The sequence below is a fragment of the Oryctolagus cuniculus genome, chromosome 15 (assembly GCF_964237555.1).
Source record: "Oryctolagus cuniculus chromosome 15, mOryCun1.1, whole genome shotgun sequence".
In the NCBI taxonomy this organism is placed as follows: domain Eukaryota; kingdom Metazoa; phylum Chordata; class Mammalia; order Lagomorpha; family Leporidae; genus Oryctolagus; species Oryctolagus cuniculus.
This window is the reverse complement of record NC_091446.1, coordinates 31,054,512-31,082,222: the sequence shown is the minus strand read 5'-3', so window position 1 is coordinate 31,082,222 and position 27,711 is coordinate 31,054,512. Positions and strand designations below refer to the sequence as shown.

At 39.8% G+C, this 27,711-nt stretch overlaps 1 protein-coding gene and 1 long non-coding RNA gene across 7 annotated transcripts in view; one reads left to right on the top strand and one right to left on the bottom strand.

The window, feature by feature from the left end:
- Positions 1-27,711, bottom strand: part of HPSE2 (heparanase 2 (inactive)) — a 781,878-nt gene that overhangs the window by 449,685 nt on the left and 304,482 nt on the right. The window lies entirely within an intron of this gene.
- LOC103351404 (uncharacterized) overlaps positions 16,336-27,711 on the top strand; it is a 30,346-nt gene continuing 18,970 nt past the window's right edge. The window contains exons 1-4 of one of the 3 annotated variants that reach the window (XR_007911078.2): positions 16,337-16,863; positions 18,455-18,682; positions 21,476-21,794; positions 22,200-24,523. This is a non-coding gene — a long non-coding RNA (uncharacterized lncRNA). Of the gene's footprint in view, positions 18,683-21,475; positions 21,795-22,199; positions 24,524-27,711 lie in introns of those variants that run through there. The other 2 variants (XR_007911077.2, XR_007911079.2) reach the window with 2 other exon arrangements.

Sequence of the window (27,711 nt, the reverse complement as noted above, 5' to 3'; positions counted from 1 at the left end):
TATACTTCAAAATATTCATGGATAATAAAAATAAAATTAAAAGAAGTTTATTTTGGTACAAAAATTTTTTAAAATCAATGCATAGTTTTTTCATAACATGTATTTTTATTGAGCTGTTTGAAAACCCCTCATCTGCCTGTATTTCAAAAGGTTTTTGTATCAAAATTAACTTAACTTTTAATTACATTTCCATGAACATTTGGAAGTACCCTCATAAATACAGAAGACACTAAAAATAAGACAGCCAATATATTTATTATTTCAAAAACAGAGTGGTCAGAATATTGGTCTTATTTTGCAAACTTTATCATGAGATGTGAATTCATACTTTCTAAGGGATTGCTCTCATTATTACTCTGTATTCCGCTATAAACTACATTTCTTAACAAGCTTAAAGTTGAGCTCTCTGAAGCAAACAAAATAGATCTTGTAAACCTAATAACTTCACATTTCCCACAGAACTGGAAAGGATTCTCTCCAGTTCTTGTCAAAATTATCTCTGGAAAAAAAAATGGCCAGTGAGAAAGGAGTCCCAGTGGTTGCTGATGTCCTGCCAAATCCAAACACCAGAATCTCTTCAAAGTCTAACCCATAAAAAAGACTTTCCGTCTTGACTGACAGCTTTTATCTGGATTTCAAAGCATCAAAGCACTGTTTGTGCCCAAGAAGTTCTGTGAAATGATACTAATGTGTTCGATGATCTATACTTGAGAGGTTGTATTTCTGAAACTGATAAACTCCAGCAAGCTTCACTACTGGAGTCCATTTGCAGTACATAAACTTTGCATTTAGAAAGGCAGTCATTAGTCACATCTGAAGAGGAATTCATAGTCCAAAACAGAAATGAGGATGGATTGAGGATGGAGGCCTTCATGTACATTGATACAACCACGAAGAAGGCAGAAATACAAATCATTCTTACTTCTAGACATGAGTTCAACTCTGGGGCGGGGGGGCAGAAAAAAATACGTCTAGAAAACAGAAGCAAGTCTTCCACCTTGTCTTCTTTCTCCTTTCTGCTATCATGGAAGCCAGTATGATTCTGCAGTTTCTCCACAGGAAGAAGTATCCTTGCCTCACAAAATGGCAACCAAAATCCTCAGCCACCAATTCTTCCAAGAACTCTGCCTCTTTTCTGCTGAGATCATATCCATCAAGCCTAAAATCTGGATTGTTCAAACTTGAAAAGAATTTAGACTAGTACTACAGGCAAGGGAAGGTGTTAACACTGAATCACAGAAGAAAGAAAGTCATTCCACTTTCCACTCTTTTTCTGAATATCTGATTTGTTAAGAAGCTGTCTCAGTGTGATGCTAATATGTCATTAGCACCTTTTCAACCCTTTTCAACCCTAAACTTTCTTTTTATAAGGATTCAGTTTCAGAGCCAAGGAACAGGCAACACTACCTAGATAGAATTTAATAACACCATTTCGTTTACACTGTCTTTATTTTTAGTTACTGTCTGTTTATGGTGAGTGAACTATTTTTCCATTTATAGAAGTAAAGTTCACTTTCTAAATTCATTTATTTGAATTATTATTAAAGTTAAAAAGGTGGATAAGTATAAAAATGGAATGCACATAAAAAATTATGAAAGTGCATTTGGAATGATTACATTTGAAAGTTTCTAATGATTATATAATATGAAAAGAGAAAATATCAAAATCTATCCCTGCACCTAATTTCTCCCTCTTCTGTAATCCTACAGCCATATTTGTACCTCTAATATAACTGTATTCGTCTTCTTTGAGTTATGATTAGCCACATGCATTTCTCACTTTCCTTAAATAGAATGTAAGGTCTTGGAAGTCAGAAATCTTGGCTTTTTTGTTTTTTGAGGATCTCCTTTATGTTATACAGAATACATTCTGTGAATGCGTATTGAATTGGAAATCTGATTCACCACAATTTCACCTATAGAATATTAGCAATCACTTTAAGGAATCTCATGATACACAAAGTGTAAGATTTCTCTGGCGTGCAAGATTTTCACTACTCACATATTTTAAGATTAGTCAAGAGATAATCAATAGACACTTCTTGATCTTTTATCATGTCCAAGCCCCTTGAGGTAAAGGGGAAAAAGGGACACTTTTATAACATTTTTTTCCTAGTTATAAAAGTTAAAGTACAACAACTGAATAAAATTTAGACAATACATAAAACAAAAGCAAAAAGGCATAAAAATATAAAAATAAATAAACTACAGATAACTCCTATTAACATTTTAGCGTTTTCTTCTAGCCTCTTTTGTTTATTTTCAGCATTGAGAATCCACTTATACTCCTGGCTTTCATTGCTCACACATTCTTTCAATCTTTTGCCAACTTGTTTTGTACTTGATTTCTATATGCCAGCAACATGAATAAATAGTATTAGAGAAACATCAAGAAATACAGAAGTATAGGCATAAACATCCCCTTACAGACTTGCCAAGAAGAGGGATTCTACAACTTTAAAGGAAATAAAGACTTTCAAAAAAGATGAATCAAAATATTTCTTTCTTTAGTTGGAGAGCATCAATACTGGGCATTTCCAATTAAGGATAAGTCACGGACCCATAGACTGTGTAGGCTGGAAAAGATTTCAGAGATGCCTATATAGAGTCAAAGACTATAAATTTGTAACTTAGCAAAGGATGCGTATTAGGAAAACAGGCCCTGTTATCTAGGCTTAATGCAGATGAAGATGAAATATTTCACTTTATAAGTCAATGGGAAACACAGTGAGTATTCAAACAACTTCAGAAAAGTGTGCCTATTTCCAAATGAGAAGAAACATCTGACACCTGCATAGATCAATGAATCCAGACAAAAATTTTCCCCATGTCAGTGCCTGACTAGGGACTTGCGATCACCACCTTCCTGAATTTTACTTTGTATATCTCTTAGTTGCCTACTTTTCCCTAACTTTGTGGGCTTCATCTTATTTGTGGTTATTTTTTATATTATTTTTTATTATTTATTTGCAGATATTTTATCATTTTTTGGCAGTTGCTTCCTATTTTCCTAACTGTGAGTATAAGCAATTTCTTTTTCGAGTTTTCTGCATAGAGCTCTAAGCTCTTTTAATGAAAACAGCCTTACATATTATAAATAAAGGAGTTTATTGAGAGTGGAATTAGATTGAATTACTTGGTATTCATGGCATTACCTTCATTTTAGCTCTTTTCCTAGTTAATAATTTGATAATTGTTTTAATAATCATTTAGAAACTTGCAAGTATCAAGCACCTGATACTACTGATTATATGTGATTTCTTTTTTTAATAAAAGACTTATTTATTTTATTTGAAAGGCAGAGTTACAGAGAGGCAGAAGTAGAGAAAGAGAAGTCTTCCATCCAGTGGTTCAATCCCCAGATGGCCACAATGGCCAGAGCTGGGCTGATCCAAAGCCAGGAGCCAGGAGCTTCTTCCAGGTCTCCCATGTGGGTGCAGGGGCCCAAGAACTTGGGCCATCTTGTATTGCTTTCCCAGGCCATAGCAGAGAGCTGGATCGGAAGTGGAGCAGCCAGGACTAGAACCGGTGCCCATATGGGATGCCGGCACTTCAGGCCAGGGCATTAACCACAGCACCGACCCTGTATACCTTCTAATTAAACAACAGTCACTGTTTTCATTTTTTTTTAGATTTTTTATTTATTTTATTTGAAAGTCAGAGTTACACAGAGAGAGTAGGAGAGACAGAGAGAGATCTTCCATCTGCTGGTTCACTCCCCAATTGGCTACCATGGCCGGAGCTGCACCTATCCGAAGCCAGAAGCCAGGAGTCTCTTCCGGGTCTCCCATGTGGGTGCAAGGGCTCAAGGACTTGGGCCACTGCTTTCCCAGGCCATAGAAGAGAGCTGGATTGGAAGAGGAGCAGCCAGGTCTAGAACCAGCTCCCATATGGGAAGCTAGCTCTTCAAGCCAGGGCTTTAACCCACTGTGCCACAGCACTGGCCCTGGAAGCCATTTAATCTCAAAAGCTGATAAGGATATTGGAACTTGGTATAAGCTCAGAGGCAACAGAATATTCCCCAAACATCTTAAGGCGCTGGCACTGCAGCACAGCTGGCTCAAATGCCATTTGCAAAGCCTATATCAAAGAGTGGATTCAAGGTCCAGCTGCTCTGCTTCTGATCAAGCTTCCTGCTAATATGCCTGAAGTGGTAGTAGATGTAGGCCCAAGTACTTGGGACCCGCAAACCACGTGAAGACACCGATGGAGTTCCTGGCTCCTGGCTTCAGTCTGACCTAGCCTTCAATGTTGCAGGCATTTGAGGAATGAACCAGCAGACTGAAGCCCCCTCTCTTGCTTGCTCTCTCTCACTCCCACCCATCATTCTGCCATTCATATAAATAAATCTGCAAACAGCTTGGCATATACAAGTAACACAATATTATCCCCACACTAGCGATGCCTCAAACATAGTTCTCTATTGGAGTTTATGACACTGTAGAGTACTATAACTCAGACACAGTCCTATTTTCTTCTCCGCATTTAAACCAGTGTTAAGTCTTTCTTCCTCAGGTTTACTCTTACCTACCTCTTGAGCTACTAGACTGTGAACTGTGAACCCATTCAAAGTTACACCTCCCCTTTGCTTATCTCAGCACAAATATAAACTCTTTCTGAAAAAGTCTGAGGAAATCTCATGAGTGAAAAAAAAAAAAAAAAACAATAGACTTGTCCTTGTTGACTCTTCACATACAAGTAACTCAAATCAGTTGACCTTTAAAATGTTAAACTTCTTATGTGGTCAAGCCTCGGACAGACTCTAAGCTAAGTCTGGAGGAAAAATAATTTAAATAATGATTTGGTAAAGCAAGCAAAACAAAAAATTTGAATGATGATTCGGCTGAGTAACTACTAGTGACCCCAAATTGTCACTTGTTACGGATAGATGCCACTGAAGATTTTAACTTGAATAGAGTTCAGAAATAACCCAATTATAGTGGGTATTATTCCAAATTGACCAGAGGCTAGAAGAAACAGGAGAGGGAGTATCTGACCCACTCAAGATTAAAGATTAAAATTCTGAGGTCTTAAAGAATACTGGGGGAGATGTTTATCATATACATGAGTCATTCCTAGTTGAATAATGAATTTTTCAGATTAAAGACTGAGACCTTTACAAGACTGGATTTCCCATTCCCTAAACATTCCCCACCAAATAATTCAAAATAAAAGCAATTCTGGCTGGCACCACAGCTCACTTGGCTAATCCTTCGCCTGTGGCACCAGCACCCTGGGTTCGAGTCCCTTTCACCTCTGATCTAACTTCCCCTAAAGGCGCCTGGAAGGCAGCGCATGCTAGCTAAAATGCTTGGTCTCTGATACCATGTGAGAGATCCAGATGGAGTTCTGGGTTCCTGGGTTTGCCTGGCCTAGCCCTGACTGTTGCAGGCATTTGGGAAGTGAACCAGAGCATGTGAACACATGCTCTGCCTTTCAAATAAATAAACCTTAAAAATTTCCTGAATTCTATAAAGTTACTATTGTTGAAACTCTTAGGTAAGTATTTTTGTGCATAAATCAGTCACTGTAATTACCAGATAATTAATGATTAATGATATTTAATCTGTAATTTTTAAAAATCAGAGAGTATGACATCCTTGTAAGACTTCTGTCCAGTTTCATCATTTACAGAACATAATACTCAAAACTAAGCATTATATGTATGCTTATTTACCACAAAAATAAATTTATCTTGACTTATAGAAAACTATATAAAGTTAAGTTCATGTAAGTGAAGTCTTGGTAAACACCAGGGACTTTGTATATCAATCCATCCCTTTGGTCACTTGCTCTTCAGCATTGGCCTGAAACCCAAAACCAGCCCAGACTTTTGCCTGACTGCCCAACAGGGTATTCTGGCATCACCTTGCCCTTTTTAATGCTGTTTCTGACCAAGTGCATCTCCTCAGGGAAGGGAGGATGTAACTTTCAGGTCACCTCTGGTCATCCTTGAAGTGACCAGATGGCCCTGAGAGGAGCCTCTCCAGAGCTCCTCAGACAAGCTGAGAACCACCCTGGTCACTCAGCTTCTCACTCCCACTTGTACTTTCTTCTTTTCCAATGAATTCACAGCCAGAGCCCTTTGTTGCATGCACACATCAGACCTCATTCTCAGCCCGTCGGATCAGCAAGAGATAGGCTTTTGTCTCCCCAAAGCATCCTGGGCAGACTGGCCACTGTCCCCTAACTCTGGGTGGTTCAGGGTAGACTTGGGTCCTGCTCTCCCTTCCCATCTGTTATGAGAACAAGATGTATCGATACCTCTGGGAGGTCTAACGTGGGGTAACCTTACTCCACTTTTGGGCAAGGATGCTCACCTCAAAATCAGAACCACTTTTCTCTGGCAGAAGATCCTGGTTATGTGAGACTCCTTAGGGGACACCCAAAGAGAGTGACCCTCCAATCTCCAGACCCATTCTACCAGATCCATGGGCTCCATTTTTCCCAATTCCCCTCTGGCTTGTCTCTTAAACTTGCACAAGTTGGGCCTAAAGAGGGAGATAAGGTCAAAGAAATGACCAATAATTTGGTAATTTTTGTCTCAGAATTTCCTATGACTTTAATAACTTTACATAGTGAAATGGCAAATAGTCAGATGTCCCCTACATCCAAGCCTTAATCCTCCTCCAAGGTCATCTTTCCTCATTCCGAGCCCTTGGGCAGGAAAAAAGGCTTGGAGCCTCCCCTCTTCCACTCTTCCTCTTCTCTCAGGAATGCGACCCTCTACTTGCCCTGCCTGGCTCTTCCCTGCTCCCCCTCAGTGGCAGCCCCAACTGCTTCTCTCCTTTCTTCTTGACCCCTCTTCCTCCATTCTGCCACTCTCTCCTCCTGGGTTCAGAGGGATACTGTAAAGGCTAGCAGAATGTTTATTGCTCTGAAAAGCCCTGCACCTGGGACATTCCAAACTGCTCATACTAAGCACCAGAAGCTTCATCAAGAAGCTTTTCTCACATCTCTGGCCACCTTATCAGGATCCTCGTGGCACTCTGCATCTCCCCCAACCAGCAGCTTAAGAAAGGACTCTGCCTGCTGTGCAAATGCAACAAAACCTGACTTCAACCCTGCCACTCCTCCTGCCCTCTTTCCAGGCAGGCTGAGCTCTAAGTCTTCTCTAACTAGCAGCCTCTTCTCCATCTTCAGACCCAAAAGCCCTAAAACCTGACAATAATAGAGCCACATCTCGCACTGCTACTCTGTCTCACATCTAAATTCTCTCTCACAAGAAGACAAAACCTCTGTTGCAGCCATCTCCAGGAATATATTTGGCAGAGCTAGCCAAGAAAAAACTTAAGAACAGTGATAAGTCATGAGCAACTTCACTCCAAAAAATGCTCCATGCCTAGCCGCCTTCTCTCTTCCCCTGCTTTATCTAGTGGCAGCCAAAATCTTTATGCCAATACTTCATGGAGTGAGGTTTGCCCACCCTAACCACCTTGGCATCTCCCCCACCCTGCACTAAGAGGGTTATCAAGTGCATTGTAAAGTCCTGGGAGGAATTTGAGGAATTCCACACCCATGAAGCCTCCTACCCAGCAATGTTCCACATCAGGAGTAGAAACATAAGGAAGGGCCCCCACTTAAAGCAACATTACCCTGGGAGCTATCTCTCCCAACCTATGCGGAATAATCATCAAGACTACTGGCCCTTCAAACCAGCAGGCTCAGCAGGTTAATTACTATTCCCAGGCATATCTCTTTCTCCATAACTGCCCTTCATTCTGTTACCCATCAGATTCTCCTTCTTTAAGAATCTCTCTCTCCAACCAGAGAGTGCCCATCTGCTCTGATGGATGCCCTCACTCACTAAACCCAACATAATGGTGAACAATCTCCAGTGGGCAACTTATCCGTGGCACACCAGCCCCTGGCCCACAGTCACACTTGGGACCTGTCTTGCAGCTGCCTGAACACATGTTTGTTTCAGAGACAGTCTCAAGTAGTCGACTGTTGACCAGGCATCATTTGCCTGAGGTGTTTTTGGCTAAAACAACAAGACTCAAATTCAATTTAAAACTTAAAAGATGTTTTTGGTAAATAACAATCTCATGCATGATAATTTAGCTCAACTGTAACTGGACATCGGGTTTAAAGGAATTTCTCTCTTTTGAATCTAGGAAGATCACTGCCTTAAAAATGCTTTGTAATCTGCCAAACTGGTTTTATGACATGGTTTTACAGATCTTGCTGAAACAGCAATGGATAATCAGCTCTTGTTATAGCCTCCTAAAGTAGATTTTTCAATCTCTGGTTTATGCCACTGATTTTTCAGCTAGAAAGGAATAGCATGCCATATAAATGTATTTTGACCTTAATTCAGATAAAGGTATAATATAACATCAACATCTAATTCATCTAGGTGCAATTACTTAATGTAAAATGGGTAAAGGTAAATGAGATAAATGTGTCTAAATGTGAACTCAGATTTACATTATTTTGCAATCTCTGGTTTACATTCTGTAAAAAAAAAAAACTACCTAGGTTTGTTAACAAATATGACTTCATAAATTGTCCATATATGAAAAATAATTCAAGAGCACTTGAAATTAACTAAGATTGAAATTCATTATGTTCTTTTATTTATAAAATGTTGTCTTAATTTGGAGATTTTAAAGGGTCATTTCAAAATGTAAATCAAGGATATCAGCAGAAATATTTTGAAATAGTCTTAATCTCTAATTTCTGAAATCTGTTTTGAAAACTGCACCATCAAGAGATGCCAAGATGGTGTATCAGGGAATGACATACTGTGCAATGCTAGGAATAAACAGGAAAAAAAGCGTAGGATGTGCACTCTCAGGGAGAATTGTAGAGAAAACTGCACTGGAAATCCTACAAGAGGAAGACAAATGTGGAATTGTGTGACGGGTGGGATGTGCAGCACAAACAAGAACACAAGAGCTGCGGAAGCTGAAAGCCAGAGCAGGTGGCAGCCTGGAAAGGGAGGTGAAACCAGGTTGCAGCAACCTATGGTGATATAGCCAGAGGGAGAGCTTGGCACGAATCTGGACTGGAACCCAGGGGGCTGGTAGTTGCTAGCAGTTGCCCACAAACCCAGCAGAAGTAGAAGGGGCATGTTTACCTTGTCCCAACTTCCCCACAACAGCACCTGCTGCCCAGCTAAGAAAGGGTGGGTACCATTTTGGGTTTGGGCAGGAGCTGCAGAAGACTTTGTGCGTGCAGAAGCAATTGGCTGAGATAGGACACCATCTTCTCAGCAGTACCGGTGGCAGTGACAGGGAGAGAGCTACATTTGGCCAGTGACTTTTGTGTACATGTATCATCCACAGAGTCTAGCAGAGTGAACAATCCACAGTTCCCACTGATTTTGAAACTGGCTGGGAGGTGGCTGGGCAACCATGTCGGATGGTGAGGTACCCACAGCCTCCCAGGATAAAGATGCATAGGTGGAGCTGTCTTGGGGAACATACGCCTCTCTGTTGACTGAACAGGCTGGCAGGGCAGAGAAAAACCTCTGTACCCAGTGACTGTGGGAGCCTTGTGTGCTGAGACTGTGAAAACTCATGGTTACACGAGAAGATGCAAGATGTAGCTGGCTCTCTGGGCAATCACCGGGTTGGATCCACATGGTCAGAGCTCCTTGGTTGCCTAGAGCAGGTTATTGAAGCAGGAAATGTGCTCACAGTGAGGAGTGTACAGATAATTTTTGCAATTCATATTGTGGCATAGAACACTAGCGGCTAACACACAGGCATTGAGATCCACCACAGCCAACATGGGTATTACCCTGGATACACGCCCCACCCTGGAGCACTGACCAGAGCTGCCTGGCCACACCCAGCACACACCTCTAGGTATTCACTGAAAGTGCAGACATTCCACTAAGTCACAGAGGTATAGCTCAAAGATAAAAGTCATTAGGGATAAAAACAAAAATCAACTCCACAAATGCCTAAAAACAAACATAGATGCAAGAAACAAGAATAAGGAGCACACCATGACCCCATCCCCACAAAGAACACAACATTTCAATATTAGAATGTGAAGAATGAAGATTTTGAGGAAATGCTGGAAACTGAATTAAAAAATTAATCAAAAGCGATCAGAAACAAATCCATGAACTAAAGAAAACAATACATGACATGAATGAAACATTTCCCCAAGAGATTGATATTTTGAAGAGAAATCAAAAAGAAATGTTAAAAATGAAGAATTCAAAGCAGACTTGGTGAGGCATAAGAAAGAATATATGAACTGGAAGACAAATCTTTGGAAATCTTACAGTCAAACAAAAAGAAAAGAAAGAAAAGAAAACTGAAAGCTTAAAGGTACTATTAAATGACCCAACATACGGGTCTTAGGACTACCTGAAGTTGTGAAAAAAAAAAAAAAGAATGCACTCGAAGTCCTGTTTAGTGAAATAATTTCAGAAAACTTCATTTTGGATAAAGAAAGAGACATCGAAGTATAGGAAACACATACAACTCCTAACAGAAATGACCAGAAAAGATCTTCACCCTGACACATTGTAGTCAAATTTTCCACAGTAAAACATAAAGAAAAGATTCTAAAATATGCATGAGAGAAACACCAGATTACTTTCAGAGGATATCTAATTAGAGTCACAGCTGATTTATCATCAGAAATTCTAGGGTAGGAGAGAATAGTTCAAGTCTAAAAGAAAAAAACTTCAACTTAGAATACTGTACCCTGCAAAGTTAAAATTCATGAATGAAGATGAAATGAGGACCTTACATAGAAAATAGTTTGAAACAATTTTTCACCACTCATCCAGCCTTACAAAAGATGCTTAAGGATATGCTACACACAGTAAAACAGAAAGATAGCCATGATTATGAAAGAATGTGAAGGCAGAAAATCCTCCAGTTAATGTACAAAAGAAATCCAAAGCAAACAATAAGAATATTTATGGAAAAATGGCAGGGCCAAGTTGTTATTACTGATAGTCATCTTGAATGTAAATGGTCTCGACTCTCCAGTCAAAAGATACAGACAGCAGAACAGATTAAAAAACACGACCCAACTATTTGCTACCTATACATCTCACCAACAAAGATACACATAGACTGAAAGAAAAAGAATGGAAAAAGATATTCCATGCTAATGGAAAGCAGAAAAGGACAGGTTTTGTCACCCTAATATCAGACAAAATAGAATTTAACATAAAAACTTAAAAGAGACAAAGAAGAGCACTGTGTAATGATTAATGGACTAATTCAACGGGAAGATGGGACTATAATAAATGTATATGGCTTACAGGGTGCTTAGCTATTTAAATGAAATGTCAAGGAATCTAAGGGGAGATATAAAATCCTATACAATAGTAACAGGGGATTTCAATACCCCACTTCCATCAATGGACAGATCAACTAAACTGAAGTCAACAAAGAAATAACAGAGCTAATTGACACTATGGACCAAAAGTACCTAACTGATATCTACATAACTTATCACCCCACAGTTGCAGAATGCATATTCTTCTCATCAGTGCATGGAACTTTCTCTAGGATAGATCATATGCTAGGAAACAAAACAAGTCTCAGCGAACTCAACACCATCGAAATCATATCATGCATCTTCTGCCACAATGGAATGAAGCTAGAAACCAACAATTCAAGAATCTCTATGCAAACACATGGAGACTGAACAACATATTCCTGAATGAACAGTAGGTCACAGAAAAAATCAAAAGACAAATCAAGAAATTTCTGGCAACAATTGAAGATGGTAATACATCATATCAAAATCTATGGGGCCTTTTGGGTCCCCTATGTATAGAATCATATCATCTGCAAATAGGGATAGTTTGACTTCCTCCTTCCAAATTGGTATCCTTTTGATTTTTCTTTCTTGCCTGATGGCTCTGGCTAGAACATCCAGGTCTATATTAAATAGCAAATGTGAAAGTGAGCATCCTTGTCTGGTTCTGGATCTTAATTAAAATGCCTCCAATTTTTCCCCACTCAGTAAAAAGCTAGCTGTGGGTTTGTCATAAATTACCTAGATTATGTTGAGGAATGTTCCTTCTATACCCAATTTCTTTAAGGTTCTCATCATAAAAGGATCTTGTTATTATATCAAATGATTTCTCTGCATCTATTGAGATAACCATATTTTGTTTGAAGTTTGTTGCTGTAATGTATCACATTTATTGATTTTCATATGTGGAACCATCCCTTCATACCAGGGATAAATCCTACTTGGTGTGGATGGATGATCTTTCTGATGTGCTGTTGGATTTGATTGGCTTGCATTTTGTTGAGAATTTTTGCATCTATGTTCATCAAAGAAACTGGTTTATAATTTCCCATTTTTGTTGGTTTCTGGTTTAGGAATTATTAATTTCCAGAATCTGTAAAAACCTCAAGAAATTCAACTACAAAACAAGCAACCTACTTAAGAAATGGGCAAAGGTCCTGAATAGACTTTTTCAAGAGAGGAAATTCAGATGGCCAACAGACACTTGAGAAAATGCTCAGCATAACTAGCCATCATGGAAATGGAAATAAAAACCACAATGAGGTTTCATCTCACTCCAGTTAGAATGGCTCTCATACAGAAATCACTAAACAATTAATGCTGTCAAGGACATGGGGAAAAACGTACCCTGGTCTACTGTTGTTGGGACTGTAAACTGGTATAGCCACTGTGATAGACAGTATGGAGATACCTCAGAAATCTGAATATAGACTTACCATATGACCCAGCCATCCCACTCTTGGGAATTTACCCAAACCAAAAGAAATCAATATATGAAAGAGCTATCTGTACCCACATGTTCATCACAGCAGAATTCACAATAGCTAAGATCTGGAATCAACCCAGATGTCCACCAACTACTGACTGGATAAAGAAATTATGATGTATATACACTATGGTGTACTACTCAGCTGTAAAAAGAAATGAAATCCTGTCTATTGCAACAAGAAGGATGGAACTAGACACCACTATACTTGATGAAATAAGCCAATCCCAAAAAGAAAGATATCATATGTTTTCCATGACCTGAGGAAATATAATGTATTGGAGTGAAATAGACATTTTGAGAATTGATGGTTGTTTACAGCTCTTGTCTCTTCTGTTGAGGAAACATGTTTTTGTTTTAAATTTTCTCTTCATACTAGTTGTTGAACATTTTTACTTAGTGTAGGCTTAACTATATGGTCATTAAGAAAACTGAAAATAGATCTTTATAAAAATTTAGAGTGGTAATGTGAGAGGAAGGAGGAGGAAGGTTTAGAGTGTGGGTGGGAGGGATTGTTGGGGGGAAGTCTCACTATGTTCCTAAATCTGTATATATGAAATACATGAAATTTGTATAACTTAAATAAAACCCTGCATTATCTCATTTTGATAGTTTTTAATTGGTGACTCTATCAGTTTCTTAACCAGCTTCCATAAGCTCTCTTCTCTTCTCTAGTCTTGACTCTGTTAAAATTGTTCCAAGCTTTAGAGTGATTCGATGTGCTAAATCTTATATTCAAGGTTTTCATTTCTTATTTTGGTGACAGACCAAACAGACATTAATTTTATATCCTAATGAGGATATCTTTGTGTTTTCTGCCTCTCCTTAAGTTCTGATTGTTTAAAAATAGCTGTTTTTTTTTAAATCAAAAGTGTTGTGGTTTATTTGAATATATACTCGTTCTAAAGCATTTAAGTGAAGCACTTGATAACACTGATCGTATCTAGTCTATATTGTCATCATGTTAAGGGATCCAATTTATATCAGATATTTTAAGCCTTCCTGGCATCTTTGATAGTCATTCAAAAAAAAAATCAGAGTTCCAAATTCTTTGAACTTTGATAATTCCAGTTGAGCCTCTGGGAATGTCAAAGCGTATTTCCCTCACCTTGCAGAAACACCAACTAATTAGGCTATTTGGATTATTAAAGGTACTGTCAAGATGTGAACTGGTGCTAAATCTTAAGTTACAACAATATAAAATGCTACTGATAGAAATGTCCAAAAGTTACAAAAGCCTAATGATCCTATGTTGTACTATTATCAGTCACAATGATTATCTTCATTAAAAAGGCCCAGAGGCCTAAAAGGAATATATGTTTTATAAAATCTTCCAGGGGCTTTCTAAAATACTGTATGGAGTAAAGAAGTGCCTCTTGTTGGTTAATGAATGTTATAATTTTAACCATGGCTATTTTAAATTTCTATTTATTTACTTGAGAGACAGAGTTACAGAGAGAGGGAAAGACAGAAAGGACTTGGCTCCTGGCTTTGGATCAGCGCGATGCGCCGACCATAGCACGCCGGCCGCGGCGGCCATTGGAGGGTAAACCAACCGCAAAAAGGAAGACCTTTCTTTCTCTCTCTCTCTCTCACTGTCCACTCTGCCTGTCCAAAAAAAAAAAAAAAATACATATGTCCTCCTCTAGGTTATAAAGGATTTTTCCTTTTACTGTATTCAATACTTGGGGACAGCTCTATAAACAGATATAGCCAAAGTTTAGCAATGGACTACAAGTTTCAACTGAGAAACAGTGTAGTTAATTCAGGTTACTAAGAGCAGGAAACAATTGTAATCATTAGTGGTAATTTTTAAAAAGCAGCTAAATATTTTAAAAAGTTATTACTGAAACTTTTGTTATTCTATCCTGTAAAGTATGTTATGTGTAATACACATGTACATACTGCATGTCTACAAGGGAAAATTTATTAAAGGTTCTGTTTTAATTGGCTTTTAGAGAAAAGTGTTCATATAAACTAGTAAATTAACACCAAATACCATTTTGGTTCATGTGACCTAAGTAAATCTCTGTATTGGATATTTAAAATTTGTTGGTAGAAAAAACTATAAATGTTTAATTGTCATGTTTGGGTTTGGGTTTGCTGGCCAACAAGTTACACTTGTGTGAAATATTCAAGAAATATTTCCAACTACATGTACTCTTTTTTATTTTTTTGGGGGGGGCAGGCAGAGTTATACAGTGAGAGAGAGAGAGAGAGACAGAGAAAAAGGTCTTCCTTTTCCGTTGGATCACCACCGAAATGGCTGCTACGGCCGGCGCAGTGCCTATCCGAAGCCAGGAGCCAGGTGCTTCCTCCTGGTCTCCCATGAAGGTGCAGGGCCCAAGCATTTGGGCCATCCTCCACTGCCCTCCCGGGCCACAGCAGAAAGCTGAACTGGAAGAAGAGCAACTGGGACAGAACCAGCACCCCAAATGGGACAGAACCAGCACCCCAACTGGGACTAGAATCCGGGGTGCTGGCACCACAGGTGGAGGTTAGCCAAGTGAGCCGCAGCGCCAGCCCAAACATGTACTCTTAAATAAATTTATAGAAGCCATTGGACCTTTTGGTAAATGTTTTCCTAAGTTGTTATTTGAGAGTTAAAATTGCTTTCTAAGTTTTCACTTGCTATTCAGTTATTGGCAGTAAGCAACCTGGGAAGCCTTACTTCTCTACTCATTTCTCTATTCTCTTCATGTTGGGAAACTGATTCCATTCTGAAGGACCCTCCATCAGGATGTACAGTTTGATCCTCAGACTTTGTAAAAGGGATGGCGGCCAGTGCCGCAGCTCACTAGGCTAACCCTCCACCTGCCGCGCCAGCACCCTGGGGTTCTAGTCCTGGTTGGGGCGCCGGATTCTGTCCCGGTTGCTCCTCTTCCAGTCTAGCTCTCTGCTGTGGGTCAGGAGGGCAGTGGAGGATGGCCCAAATGCTTGGGCCCTGCACCTGCATGGGAGACCAGGAGGAAGCACCTGGCTCCTGGCTTCGGATCAGCGCAGCACGCCAGCCATAGTGGCCATTTGGGGAGTGAATCAACAGAAGGAAGACCTTTCTCTCTGTCTCTCTGTCTCTCTCACTGTCTAACTCTGCCTGTCAAAAAAAAAAAAAAAAAAAAAAAAAAAAAAGGATGGCACGGGGCCAGCGCTGTGGTGCAGCAGGTTAATGCCCTGGCCTGAAGAGCCGGCATCCCATATGGGCGCCGTTTCGAGACCCGGCTGCTCCACTTCCGATCCAGCTCTCTGCTATGTCCTGAGAAAGCAGTAGAAGATGGCCCAAGCCCTTGGGCCCCTGCACCCACGTGGGAGACCCAGAAGAAGCTCCTGGCTCCTGGCTTCAGATCGGTGCAGCTCCGGCCATTGTGGCCAATTGGGGAGTGAACCATCAGATGGAAGACCTCTTTCTTTCTCTCTGCCTCTCCTCTCTATCTCTGACTTTAAAATAAATAAATCTTAAAAAAAAACGGGGTGGGGATGGCTAACATTTTTCTGTAATAATAGTCTGGCCACAAATAGAAGACCAAATAGCAAAGCCTAAATGAGAGCTTAATTATGATGTCACAGCTAGATTTATTTTGCCACGGGCACATTAAATAGGTAAAAACCTCCCTTTTCAAAGCAAACTAAGGGAGAGATAAAAAGTTTTACTAATGACTTCAAAGTTTATAGACAGGTTGGATAAGATGGCCATCATGTTCGCTCTTACTTAGAAGGGCATAGCTCTCCTCATGTGCATTATTTTATCTCATAGGAAAAAAAAACCACTGTCAGAACATGCCTGTGACCACAGATTTCTAGCTCAGGCCACCCAAGACTAGGACAGGACTGAGCACCCCCGTGGCTGACATCCTAACAGCCTCCTCCAAGGTCTATTTTCATAGACACCAGGAGGAATAGGAGTAAGCTGGGCAGCAGCAGCAATATAAGGATAGCCGGCAGGCCAACTAACAGCAGCTTCACACAGTATCTGCCATCAAGGACACTCAGAAAGCCAGTCCACCACAAATGGCATGGGTTTTCAATGTGGAAAGCTAGGCTTTGGACAAACAGCAGTCATGACGGAAGCCAGCCTCTGAAGCGTGTTATCAGCTCTGCCAAGAGCTAGGCCACTGGAAACAGAACTGCTGGGACACCAGGTCAGTGCTGCAAACCCTGTTGCCTTTCTGTAAGCTGAAAAAGCCATTCACTTGGTCTAGCTTCCAAAGTAACTACCACCATTAGGGGGACAGCCTAGGTTCAGTAACAGCAGACAGAGCTGTAAATTTTCTTTTACAAATGACACCTATTTGGCCAGCGCCATGGCTCACTAGGCTAATCCTCCACCTGTGGTGCCGGCACCCCGGGGTTCCAGTCCTAGTTGGGGTGCCGGGTTCTGTCTCAGTTGCTCCTCTTCCAGTCCAGCTCCCTGCTGTGGCCCAGGAAGGCAGTGGAGGATGGCCTAAGTGCTTGGGCCCTGCACCCACATGGGAGACCAGGAGAAGCACCTGGCTTCTGGCTTCAGATCGGCGGCCATTTGGGGGGTGAAGCAACAGAAGGAAGACCTTTCCCTCTCTCTCTCCCTCTCTCTCTCATTGTCTATAACTCTCTCTCTGTCTCTCTCCTGTCTCTCTCACTAACTCTGCCTGGAAAGGAAGAAAGGAAGAAAGGAAGAAAGGAAGAAAGGAAGAAAGGAAGAAAGGAAGAAAGGAAGAAAGGAAGAAAGGAAGAAAGGAAGAAAGGAAGAAAGGAAGAAAGAAAGAAAGGAAGAAAGGAAGAAAGAAAGAAAGAAAGAAAGAAAGAAAGAAAGAAAGAAAGAAAGAAAGAAAGAAAAGAAAGAAAGAAAAGAAAGGAAAGAAAGGAAAGAAAGGAAAGAAAGGAAGGAAAGGAAAGAAAGGAAAGAAAAGAAAGAAATGACACCTATTTGATACTAACCTATTCAGGCCAGTTCTGGTCCCAGGCCAGCTAGAAAATTTGAGTCAACAGGGTGCCTTCCCTAACGAGATTCACACCGCCATTATGATGTCTCTTTCAGTAGCCAATGTAAATAGATAGGTAAGTCTGGTCTTCACATATACCTGGCCAGGACTCAACGCCCACCTGATTATTATCCAGCCACTCCTGTCAATTTCTGTTTGCTTCTCAATGGGAAAACTTCCTCCTGGTTTGGGCAGCACCTTTCTTAGATGCTCTAAGATGACTCCGTCCTTTGTTTTAGAGCTTGTGTATTTAACCTGCTTATTAAATCTATTTCCTCTAGACTTGAAGCAATGAAATTCTAGATGGCCGTGCACATGAAACCTTGAATGGAGACAGCTTCTGTGAGCTGGTACTGTGGCCTCCTAGAGAGGCCACATTCTTTTGAGGCCTGTCTTGACCTCAGGTCCCTACTTCACCCCTACTCAGCTTGAAGAAGTCAAAGCAGTCCTCGCCCTAACCCGACAGCAGCCAGGGTTTCCATAAAGAGAAGGAAATGAGGTAGCCAGGACTAGAAGCAGGCCAGGCTAATTCCATCCCACAGCTCCTTGCCAGCATGTACATTCTAAACAAAATGGGAATGTTCTTTCTCTATGGCAACCAGGCAGACATCTGCCTTCCCACTAACTGTACAGGACACTCGCTTTCCTATTTCCCCTTATGTCCTCATTTTAGCCATCTTTTCCACCATGGTCAAGGTTTCTAATACTTCCTTTTATCCTCATAATCATAGTGCTCCTATTCCTACCATGTACAATTAACACATTTCAAAAGTTCTTACAGCAATGAATGCCTGCTATACCTCAAGCCATCACGCAGGAGCAACACAAGACTGCTCTCCTTCAATCAATCTGATCCAGAGTACAGATCCCCGCCCTGCATCTACACCCCATAACAGCAGGAAGCATCCAGAAAGAAACATGCATCCCATCTCCTATCTACACTCAAAATCAGGATTGATGGAACAACAATATAAACTTCAGCCATTCTAGCTCTTTGGCTGTAAGTTCATATCCTGTCTCCTCACTGATCTGTGCCCCTTTTCTTTGCAAACACTTTTTACTTAAGATAAAAACTTTTATATAATGATTCTTGAATCATGTAATAGTAACATCACCATATTGAATTGTTTATATATATATAAATATATACATTTGAAGTGAAAAATAATACATGATTTTTTAAATGATGATGAAATCAGATCAGACCTATTGTCATGTTTAATCCCAGTGAGAGTCAAGTTGGGAATTGATAATTTCTTCTTCTTTTTTTTTTTTACAGAAGATCAGTTTAGTATACATTAAGTAAAGCTTTCAACAGTTTGCACCCCCATAGAAACACAGAGTGAAATATACTGTTTGAGTACTCATTATAGCATTAAGTCTCAATGTACAGCACGCTAAGGACAAAGATCCTACATGAGGAGTAAGTGCACAGTGACTCCTGTTGTTGACTTTACAAATTGACACTCTTGTTTATGGCCTCAGTAATCTCCCTATGCTCCAGTCATGAGTTTCCAAGGCTATGGAAGCCCCTTGAGTTCTCCGACTCTTATCTTGTTTAGACAAGGTCATAGTCAAAGTGGAGGTTCTCTCCTCCCTTCAGAGAAAGGTACCTCCTTCTTTGAAGACCTGTTCTTTCCACTGGGATCTCACTCACAGAGATCTTTCATTTAGGGTTTGTTTTTTTTTTTTTTTTTTTTTTTTTTTTTTTTTTTTTTTGCCTGAGTGTTTTGGCTTTCCATGCCTGAAATACTCTCATGGGCTTTTCAGCCAGATTGGAATGCCTTTAGGGCTGATTCTGAGGCCAGAGTGCTGTTTAGGACATCCGCCATTCTATGGGTCTGCTGAGTATCTCGCTTCTCATGTTGGATCACTCTCCCCTTTATTTATTCTATCGGTTAGTATTAGCAGGTACTAGACTTGTTTATGTGCTCCCTTTGACTCTTAGTCCTTTCATTACGATCAATTGTGAACTGAAATTGATCACTTGGACTAGTGAGATGGCATTGGTACATGCCACCATGTTTCTGTGTGGGAACAAACTGTTGAAATCTTTACTTAATGTATGCTAAACTGATCTTCTGTATATAAAGAGAATCGAAAATGAATCTTGATGTGAATGGAAGGGGAGAGGGAGTGGGAGAGGGGAGGGTTGCGGGTGGGAGGGACGTTATGGGGGGGAAGTCATTGTAATCCATAAGCTGTACTTTGGAAATTTATATTCATTAAATAAAAGTTAAAAAAAAATAAATATATACATTTTATATATATGTATCTTCTTTTAGATTGTACTAAGTAACCAAAGAGAAAAGGCACAAGGATTGTGTTGGCTTTGACTATAAAACATAATCTTGCAATAATTTGTACAAATCAAATATGAATGTTAATTAACTACATTAATGAACTGTAAATTTACTGTGCCTTCTATCAGATACCATAGCAACCCTTGTCAATAAAAGCCCTCAACAAGTAGTAACACAAGATAGACAGTGTGTGCAATTTTCCATGTTTGAGCTCTACATTTATGATTATAAGTATGCCAAAATTATCTGGATACATAGTAATCTTCTGTCTAGATAACTGCAAATCACAAAGACAGAAGTATCTTTCAGAAGAAAGTAAAAGAAGATGATCTTTAGAATTTCCCTTCAATGTATCATCATCTGAGAAAGCTCAAAGAATTTTGTGCTCACAACTGCTTTTTTTTTTTTTTTTTTGGACAGGCAGAGTGGACAAGTGAGAGAGAGAGACAAAGAGAAAGGTCTTCCTTTGCCGTTGGTTCACCCCCCAATGGCCACTGCGGCCCAAGCGCTGTGGCTGGCGCACCACGCTGATCCAAAGCCAGGAGCCAGGTGCTTCTCCTGGTCTCCCATGGGGGTGCAGGGCCCAAACACTTGAGCCATCCTCCACTGCCTTCCCGGGCCACAGCAGAGAGCTGGACTGGAAGAGGAGCAACCGGGACAGAATCCGGCACCCCTACTGGGACTAGAACCCAGGGTGCCGGTGCCACAGGCGGAGGATTAGCTTAGTGAGCCACGGCACCGGCCACGGATGATGTTTTCAAACTTTCCTTTCTGTCTACCAGTCTGTACCTTCCAAATTGAATATAATAAACACAATGGGGAAAATTTAAATATCCTTTGATATTCATCCTCTTTATTCTCTTATCTTAAACACCATAACATAAAAACACAGTAAAAAAAAAAAAAAAAGAGGGGTTCAGAATACAGGGCAGACTAAATGAGCAAAAGGAACGATTTGTAATGTCAAACAGCTTATCTTTAACTTTCTTTAATCTAGAATTTTAAAGAGCTGCAACACCTTCACAGAGACAGGGATTACCCGGTGATAATACTAAAAGACTGTAGAATATTCTAAATTGTATTATTTACGGTAATTCAACTCTAGGCATCAGTATATTCACTATAAAGTATCTATCATGTTTATCTAAGGTGAAACATAATGTTATAAAATTGTATTGCCTTGTTCCATTTTTTCAACTAATAAATATCTGTCCATCTACAACTGCTAATTGTAGATTGACTACAGATGTACTAGTATTATTTTGGAAGCAGGAAAGTAATGTTGAATAAATATCAAACTTTTATCAGTAAGAAGTTTTAATGTTATCACTTTTGTTAAACTGATTTTCAACAAAGCAATTTTGCTATTATGGTGTTTGGCATATCAGATGAAATGTTAGATTTATCTTCTTTGAATGAATAACAACTAAGTATATGAGGTCCGACCTATGATTTAAAAAAATAAAAATGTTCTCAACATTATTTCCTAGGTGGATTCCTGTTTCATTTTTGTCTGGGTGATTGCTTTTCATGAATTTTATTAGATGTAACAGAGAAACTGAAGAGTTACCGAGATTATGCTGTTGCTCTATCTGGCTGAATCAGTATGCACTCTTCTGTATAATCACAAAGTAGGAAATCCACTGTGAGATGACACTACCTGCTCTAAGAAAAGAAACAACTGCCACCTGTTTTCTCAAGACATTTGCTTCTCTTTCCTCTTCGTTAATTCTGTCTGTTCACCAGAAGAAGGAATTCTGGAAGCAGAATATATTTATAGAAAAAACATAAGCCTAAATTATTTCTTTGGTAAGTCCTCTTTTACATCAGATTTGTTTGTGATCCCTATGTTTAAAGACCTGTAAGAGCAGGAATGAGTGGATGTAAGGATAGATTATTCATCAGAGAATAATTTAGACAAACATACAGTCTGGAATTATGTAGGCTTCCAGCTCTCAGTTTACCTGAAAAAATTGTTGTACCTGAGGGATTTCTTAAAAAATCAGAAAGTTCAAATTCATATAACATGAGATCTGGAAGGACTCTTGGAATTAAGTCACAACAAAAAGGGCTAACTAATGCAGGTTTTAGAAATAGAGTCAAGAAGAAAAACACTGTTTCTCTCCCTCATAACCAGTTATGAGTCAAGTTTTTCCCATTGTTCCTTGAGAATTCTTCACTTATCCAATCCTTCTATTTCATTCCCCTACACAGCTTTAGTTCAGGCTTCCTTATCTCAGTATAAATGTGGGACAACAACCTCTAAGATAGACTTTTGGTTCTTCATGCTACAACCAGAGCTCAACTGTCTTAGTCCTACCTTCTCAACAGAACATCAGGAACTACAATTAAAGGGACCATGTTTTATACTTTTCCTGTATCCCCAATAAAGGAAAATAAAACAATAAATAATAAAAGTAAATCTTTATTAAGTACTAACTCTATACCAGGCACAGTTCTAAATACTTTGTGTATTAGTTCATTTAATTCTTACAAAAACTCAATGAGATAAGTAATATTATGCTTCCCGTTTAAGAGCTAAGACTTAGAGCAGGCATTTAGCCCAGCAATAAAGACCACCCACAATCCACATCAGAGTTCCTGGGTTTGATTGCTGGCTCTGACTCGTGAATCCAGCTTCCCCTCAATGCAGGCTCTGGATGGCAGCATGATGGCTCAAGTAATTGGGTTCCTAATACCCACATGGGAGACCTGTGTTGAGTTGCTAGACCCTGGCTCCAGCCCGAACCTAAAGCCTAGCCATTCCAGGAATGTGGAAAATGAACAGGTGAATGAGAGTGATCTCTTGCTCTCAAACCTAATATTAGGAGAAAGTGTTGTGGTACAGCAGGTTAAGCCATTGCATGCAACACTGGCGTTCCATATGAGTTCTGGTTCAAGTCCCAGCTTATCCAATTCCGATCCAAGTCCTTTCTAGTGTACCTGGGAAGGCAGCAGAACATGGTCCAAGTACTTGGGCCCCTGTCACTCATGTGGGAGACCTGGACAGAATTCCTGGCTGCAGGCTTCAACCTGGCCCATTCCCAGCTTGGGACCATTTGGGGAGTGAACCAGCAGATGAAAGTTCTCTCCCTCTCTCTCTGTCTCTTCCTCCCTCACTCTCTGTGTCTCTGCCTTTCAAATAAATGAAATAAAAATAAACTGCTTAAAATTTAGAAGTAAAAATAAGAAGCAAAACTTACCAAAGGCCAAATGGCCAGTAAATGATAGAGGCAGGGTGATAAGTTTATAGTCAACAGTCTTGTTCAAGAGCTTGCATTCCACTACCTTTCCAGGGGTAGGAATGACAGCTGCATATTAAATTTCCCAGTAAGGACTTAGCATGGGTGGCTGGGAAGATACTTAAAATACTCTAAAAAGGCAACTCCTGAGTACTGTTTGGATGCATTTTGTATTACTACCATGGCCCTATTTATAATTGGTAACATAGTCTTCATACCTAAAATAAGAAGTATGTGTATCCTCATAAAAAGACTTAACAATTTGTTCCTATGATAGGCTGAAAAATGGACACTGAAAATATCCACACCAAATCCCTGAAATCTATGAACGTTACTTTATTTGAGATGGTCTTTGCAGATATAATTAAGAATTTGAGTGAGATCATTCTGGATTATATGAATGGGTCCTCAATCCAACAAAAAATACTCATACACACAAAAAGGGGAACAGACAGGACAGGAAGAAGTAATGTAACCACAGAAGTAGAGATCAGAATGATGAAGCCACAAGCTGAGGAATATCTGTAATCACCAGAATTTACAAAAAACAAGGAACAGAATTTACTCTAGAGCCTTCTGATGAATCCTGGCCTTGCACACATCTTGATTTCAGATTTTGGGCCTCCAGAAATGTGAGAGAGTAAGTTTCCATTGTTTAACACTATCATGTTTGTGATAATTTGTTACAGCAACCACAGGAAATCAATACACTATCCAGTTGCTATTCTGTAACAGAGTACATGCTCCTTGTATATAAACTGTTTTTTTTTTTATGATTTTTGGTCTAGTATGGTGCCTAGGATGTTTGGATATAGTGGCAATAACGCTGGTAAATAAAAGTGGAAATGGAAAATAGAAAGATTAAATTATAACATAAAAACTGTGGTGGGGCATTCGTCTTCTTTTTTTTATTTATTTATTTTTTTTATTTTTTTGACAGGCAGAGTGGACAGTGAGAGAGAGAGAGACAGAGAGAAAGGTCTTCCTTTGCCGTTGGTTCACCGCGGCTGGCGTGCTGCGTCCGGCGCACCGCACCGATCCGATGGCAGGAGCCAGGTACTTATCCTGGTCTCCCATGGAGTGCAGGGCCCAAGTACTTGGGCCATCCTCCACTGCACTCCCTGGCCACAGCAGAGAGCTGGCCTGGAAGAGGGGCAACCGGGACAGAATCCGGCACCCCGACCGGGACTAGAACCCGGTGTGCCGGCGCCGCAAGGCGGAGGATTAACCTAGTGAGCCGCGACACCGGCCAGGGCATTTGTCTTCTGTTCAAAGCTTATTTCACTTAATATAATGTCCTCTAACTCTATCCATATTGTTGTAAATGACAAGATTTCATTCTCTTTTATACCTGAATAGTATTCCACATTATGATATGTGTCATATTTTCTTTATCCATTCCTCATTGGATGAACATTTTGGTTGTTTGCATTTCTTGGCTGTCACTCCCCGTCTTCGTGGAGGAACGACACAGGACCCTGCGCTGTTCTTTCGTCTGCTCGGCCCTCCCCGGGTTTGCTGCTGGTTCTTCCCGGGTTGGCTACCGACCCTTCCACCTCCGTGGAAGGGCGGTTCCCCCTGCCACATTCCCCACTTCCGCAGGGGAGCGGCACACCGCCGGCCGGCTCTCTCAGGGGCTGCACAGGTGTTCCCTCAGATGTTCCCCTTAGATGTTCCTGGTGCATGCCGTCTCTCTCCTCTTTTATAGTCCTCCTCCGCCAATCCTAACTCGGCTGCCCACACACCGAGTACGCTGCTCTCCTCCAATCAGGAGCAGGTCCTGCTGTTTATTGGTTGAACTGGAGGCAGCTGTGTAGAAGCTGCTTCTCCCTTCTCAGCGCCATATTGTGGGAGAGCAGATGCATAGAATAAGTCTTAATTCCAGTAACTTAGTCTAGTCCGAGTTGCTCCCAGTTGCTCCCCACATTGGCTATTAAAAATAGTGATGCAAAAAAATCATAAACTGATTTAATTCCTATCAACAGTGCACAAGTTTCCCTTTGGAACACATCCTTGCCGACATTTGTTATCTTCTGTCTTTTGATAAAAGTTCATCTAACTAGAGCAAGGTGATAACTCATTGTAGTTTTGATTTAGATTTCCCTGGTGATTAGCAATATTGACCACTTTTTCAAGTATCTGTTGGCTATTTCTATGTTCTCCTTTGAGAAACATTTCTTTGAATATACTGCCCATTTTCTAACTCACTTATTATTCTGGGACAATAAATATCATTGTCAAATCCACAGAGATGGTAAAAGGCAGAGCTAGGATCTGAACCAGGTTTAATTATACAGCCTGGGGTTTAACTACTACTTCATACTTAAGCAAATTTTTTAAATTGCCAATATTGCTAAATAAAACCATCAACAAGTATTCCTTTCTACTACTCAAACAGTACATTATACTTTGTGTTTCTGTGTGGGTGCAAACTGTTGAAATCTTTACTTAGTATATACTAAGTTGATCTTCTGTATATAAAGATAATTGAAAATGAATCTTGATGAAGAATGGGATGGGAGAGGGAAAAGGAGAGGTAGATGGGATGGTTGTGGGTGGGAGGGAGGTTATGGAGGGAAAAAGCTGCTATAATCCAAAAGTTGTCATTTTGAAATTTACATTTATTAAATAAAAGTTAAAAAATAAATATGTATCTTCAGGTAGGAAAAGAAACTGAATTCTCAAAGGAATCACCTTCCATTAGCAGGTCCTCAAACATACACACACAGACACAGACATACACACACAGGAAAAAGAGGTATAAGGTAGTGGCCTCTACCCAAAATAGCCAAAATACTTGACAATTTAGTGATGTTTTGCCACAGTATCATTTTGACCAACCAATGGCTTGTTCTGTGATTCAAAATAATCGCTTTACTTCCATAACCTAAGTTTTGACTAACAGTAACCTGATAATAAACGTTTTCTTTTATGGGACTATTTTGAGAAATATAAGGCATGTAACAACTTTAAAATGTTATTTTATTCTTCCTAATTCACTCAAAGCATCATAAAAGGCCTGAAAACAGCAATGCAAAAAAAAAAAAAAAAAAACAAAAAAACAAAAAAAAAAAACTGTGGTTTGCAATAAATCTGATTACAATTGTTTTTTTTCACTGATTATATGTTTGCAAATTTGGTTGCTTGCTAAAATTTATTTGTAACCCTGAAGTCAATACTGTAGTGCTTTCTTAGTCTTTTTCAGACAAGCACAGAACAGCAAAAAATTTCAGTAAACTAGGTTCTCCCTTCTTGTTTCGACTCTCAAATTGTAAACAAGTGCTCATTTCCTAGCCTATTTACTGCCACAGTTTGCACAATTTTGTATGTGATTTTGCTGCTTAAAGTGCTCCCAAACAAAAAAAATTATATTAAAGAGAAAAAAAAAGTGCTCCCAAACATAATTCTTAAGTGCTTACTAATGTTTCTAAGTGCCATAAGGCTGTGGTGTGACTTATGGAAAAATACATGCATTAGGAAGAAGAAATTTGCTGACCTATACATGAGTCCAAACCAATTAGTGCTAAAATAACATCCACAGTGTGTGATGAAGCTATGGAAAAATGGCTGGATTTATGGATTCATGAAATGATGATATATTTTTAAAAAGCACAGTGGACAGCACTGTGAGGCTGACAGCCAAAGAAACTTAGTCACACAAGAAAACATACCCTTTTTGGCTATCATTTTATTATAAAGAAATACTGTACACAATTATTTGTATAAAATAATTGTATATTCAACAGTATGTCTTTAAAGAAACCCATATAAAAGGTTATGTGTCAATTGGTTGATAAAAATGTGAGCAGAACTCATCAGAACTTAACCTTGTATTTTCCCTAGGAGCAATGATTCAGCATTCCCCAATTTATTGTTTGTGCAACTTTACAGAATAACTGCAGTACTTCATTGAAGAGAAACAACAAATAGAAAAGCATTTCTTTCTTACTGAAATATTACTTCAGGGGCTGGTGCCGTGGCTCACTTGATTAATCCTCCATCTGCGGTGCCAGCATCCCATATGGGTGCCGGGTTCTAATCCCAGCTGCTCCTCTTCCAGTCTAGCTCTCTGCTGTGGCCCTGGAAGGCAGTGGAGGATTGCCCAAGTGCTTGGACCCCTGCACCCGCATGTGAGACCAGGAGGAAGCACCTGGCTCCTAGCTTCGGATCGGCATAGTGTCAGCTGTAGTGGCCATTTTGGGGGTGAACCAACAGAAGGAAGACCTTTCTCTCTGTCTCTTTCTCACTGACTCTGTCAAATAAATAAAAAAAATTACTTCAAGCATTCTATTTTCCAAAAGAATATTTGAAAAACAAAAGCAAAATATATAAAGAAAGAATTTATTGCAAGGAGACAAAAGAGGAAAAGCCACATTGAATTGGCTTTGAAAGGATAAAGAGGGTAATCTAAACCTGAAGCCACACTAGGAAGTTACTTGCAGCTAGAGAGACAAGATACTCAATTTTGCATGGCATAATTAAAT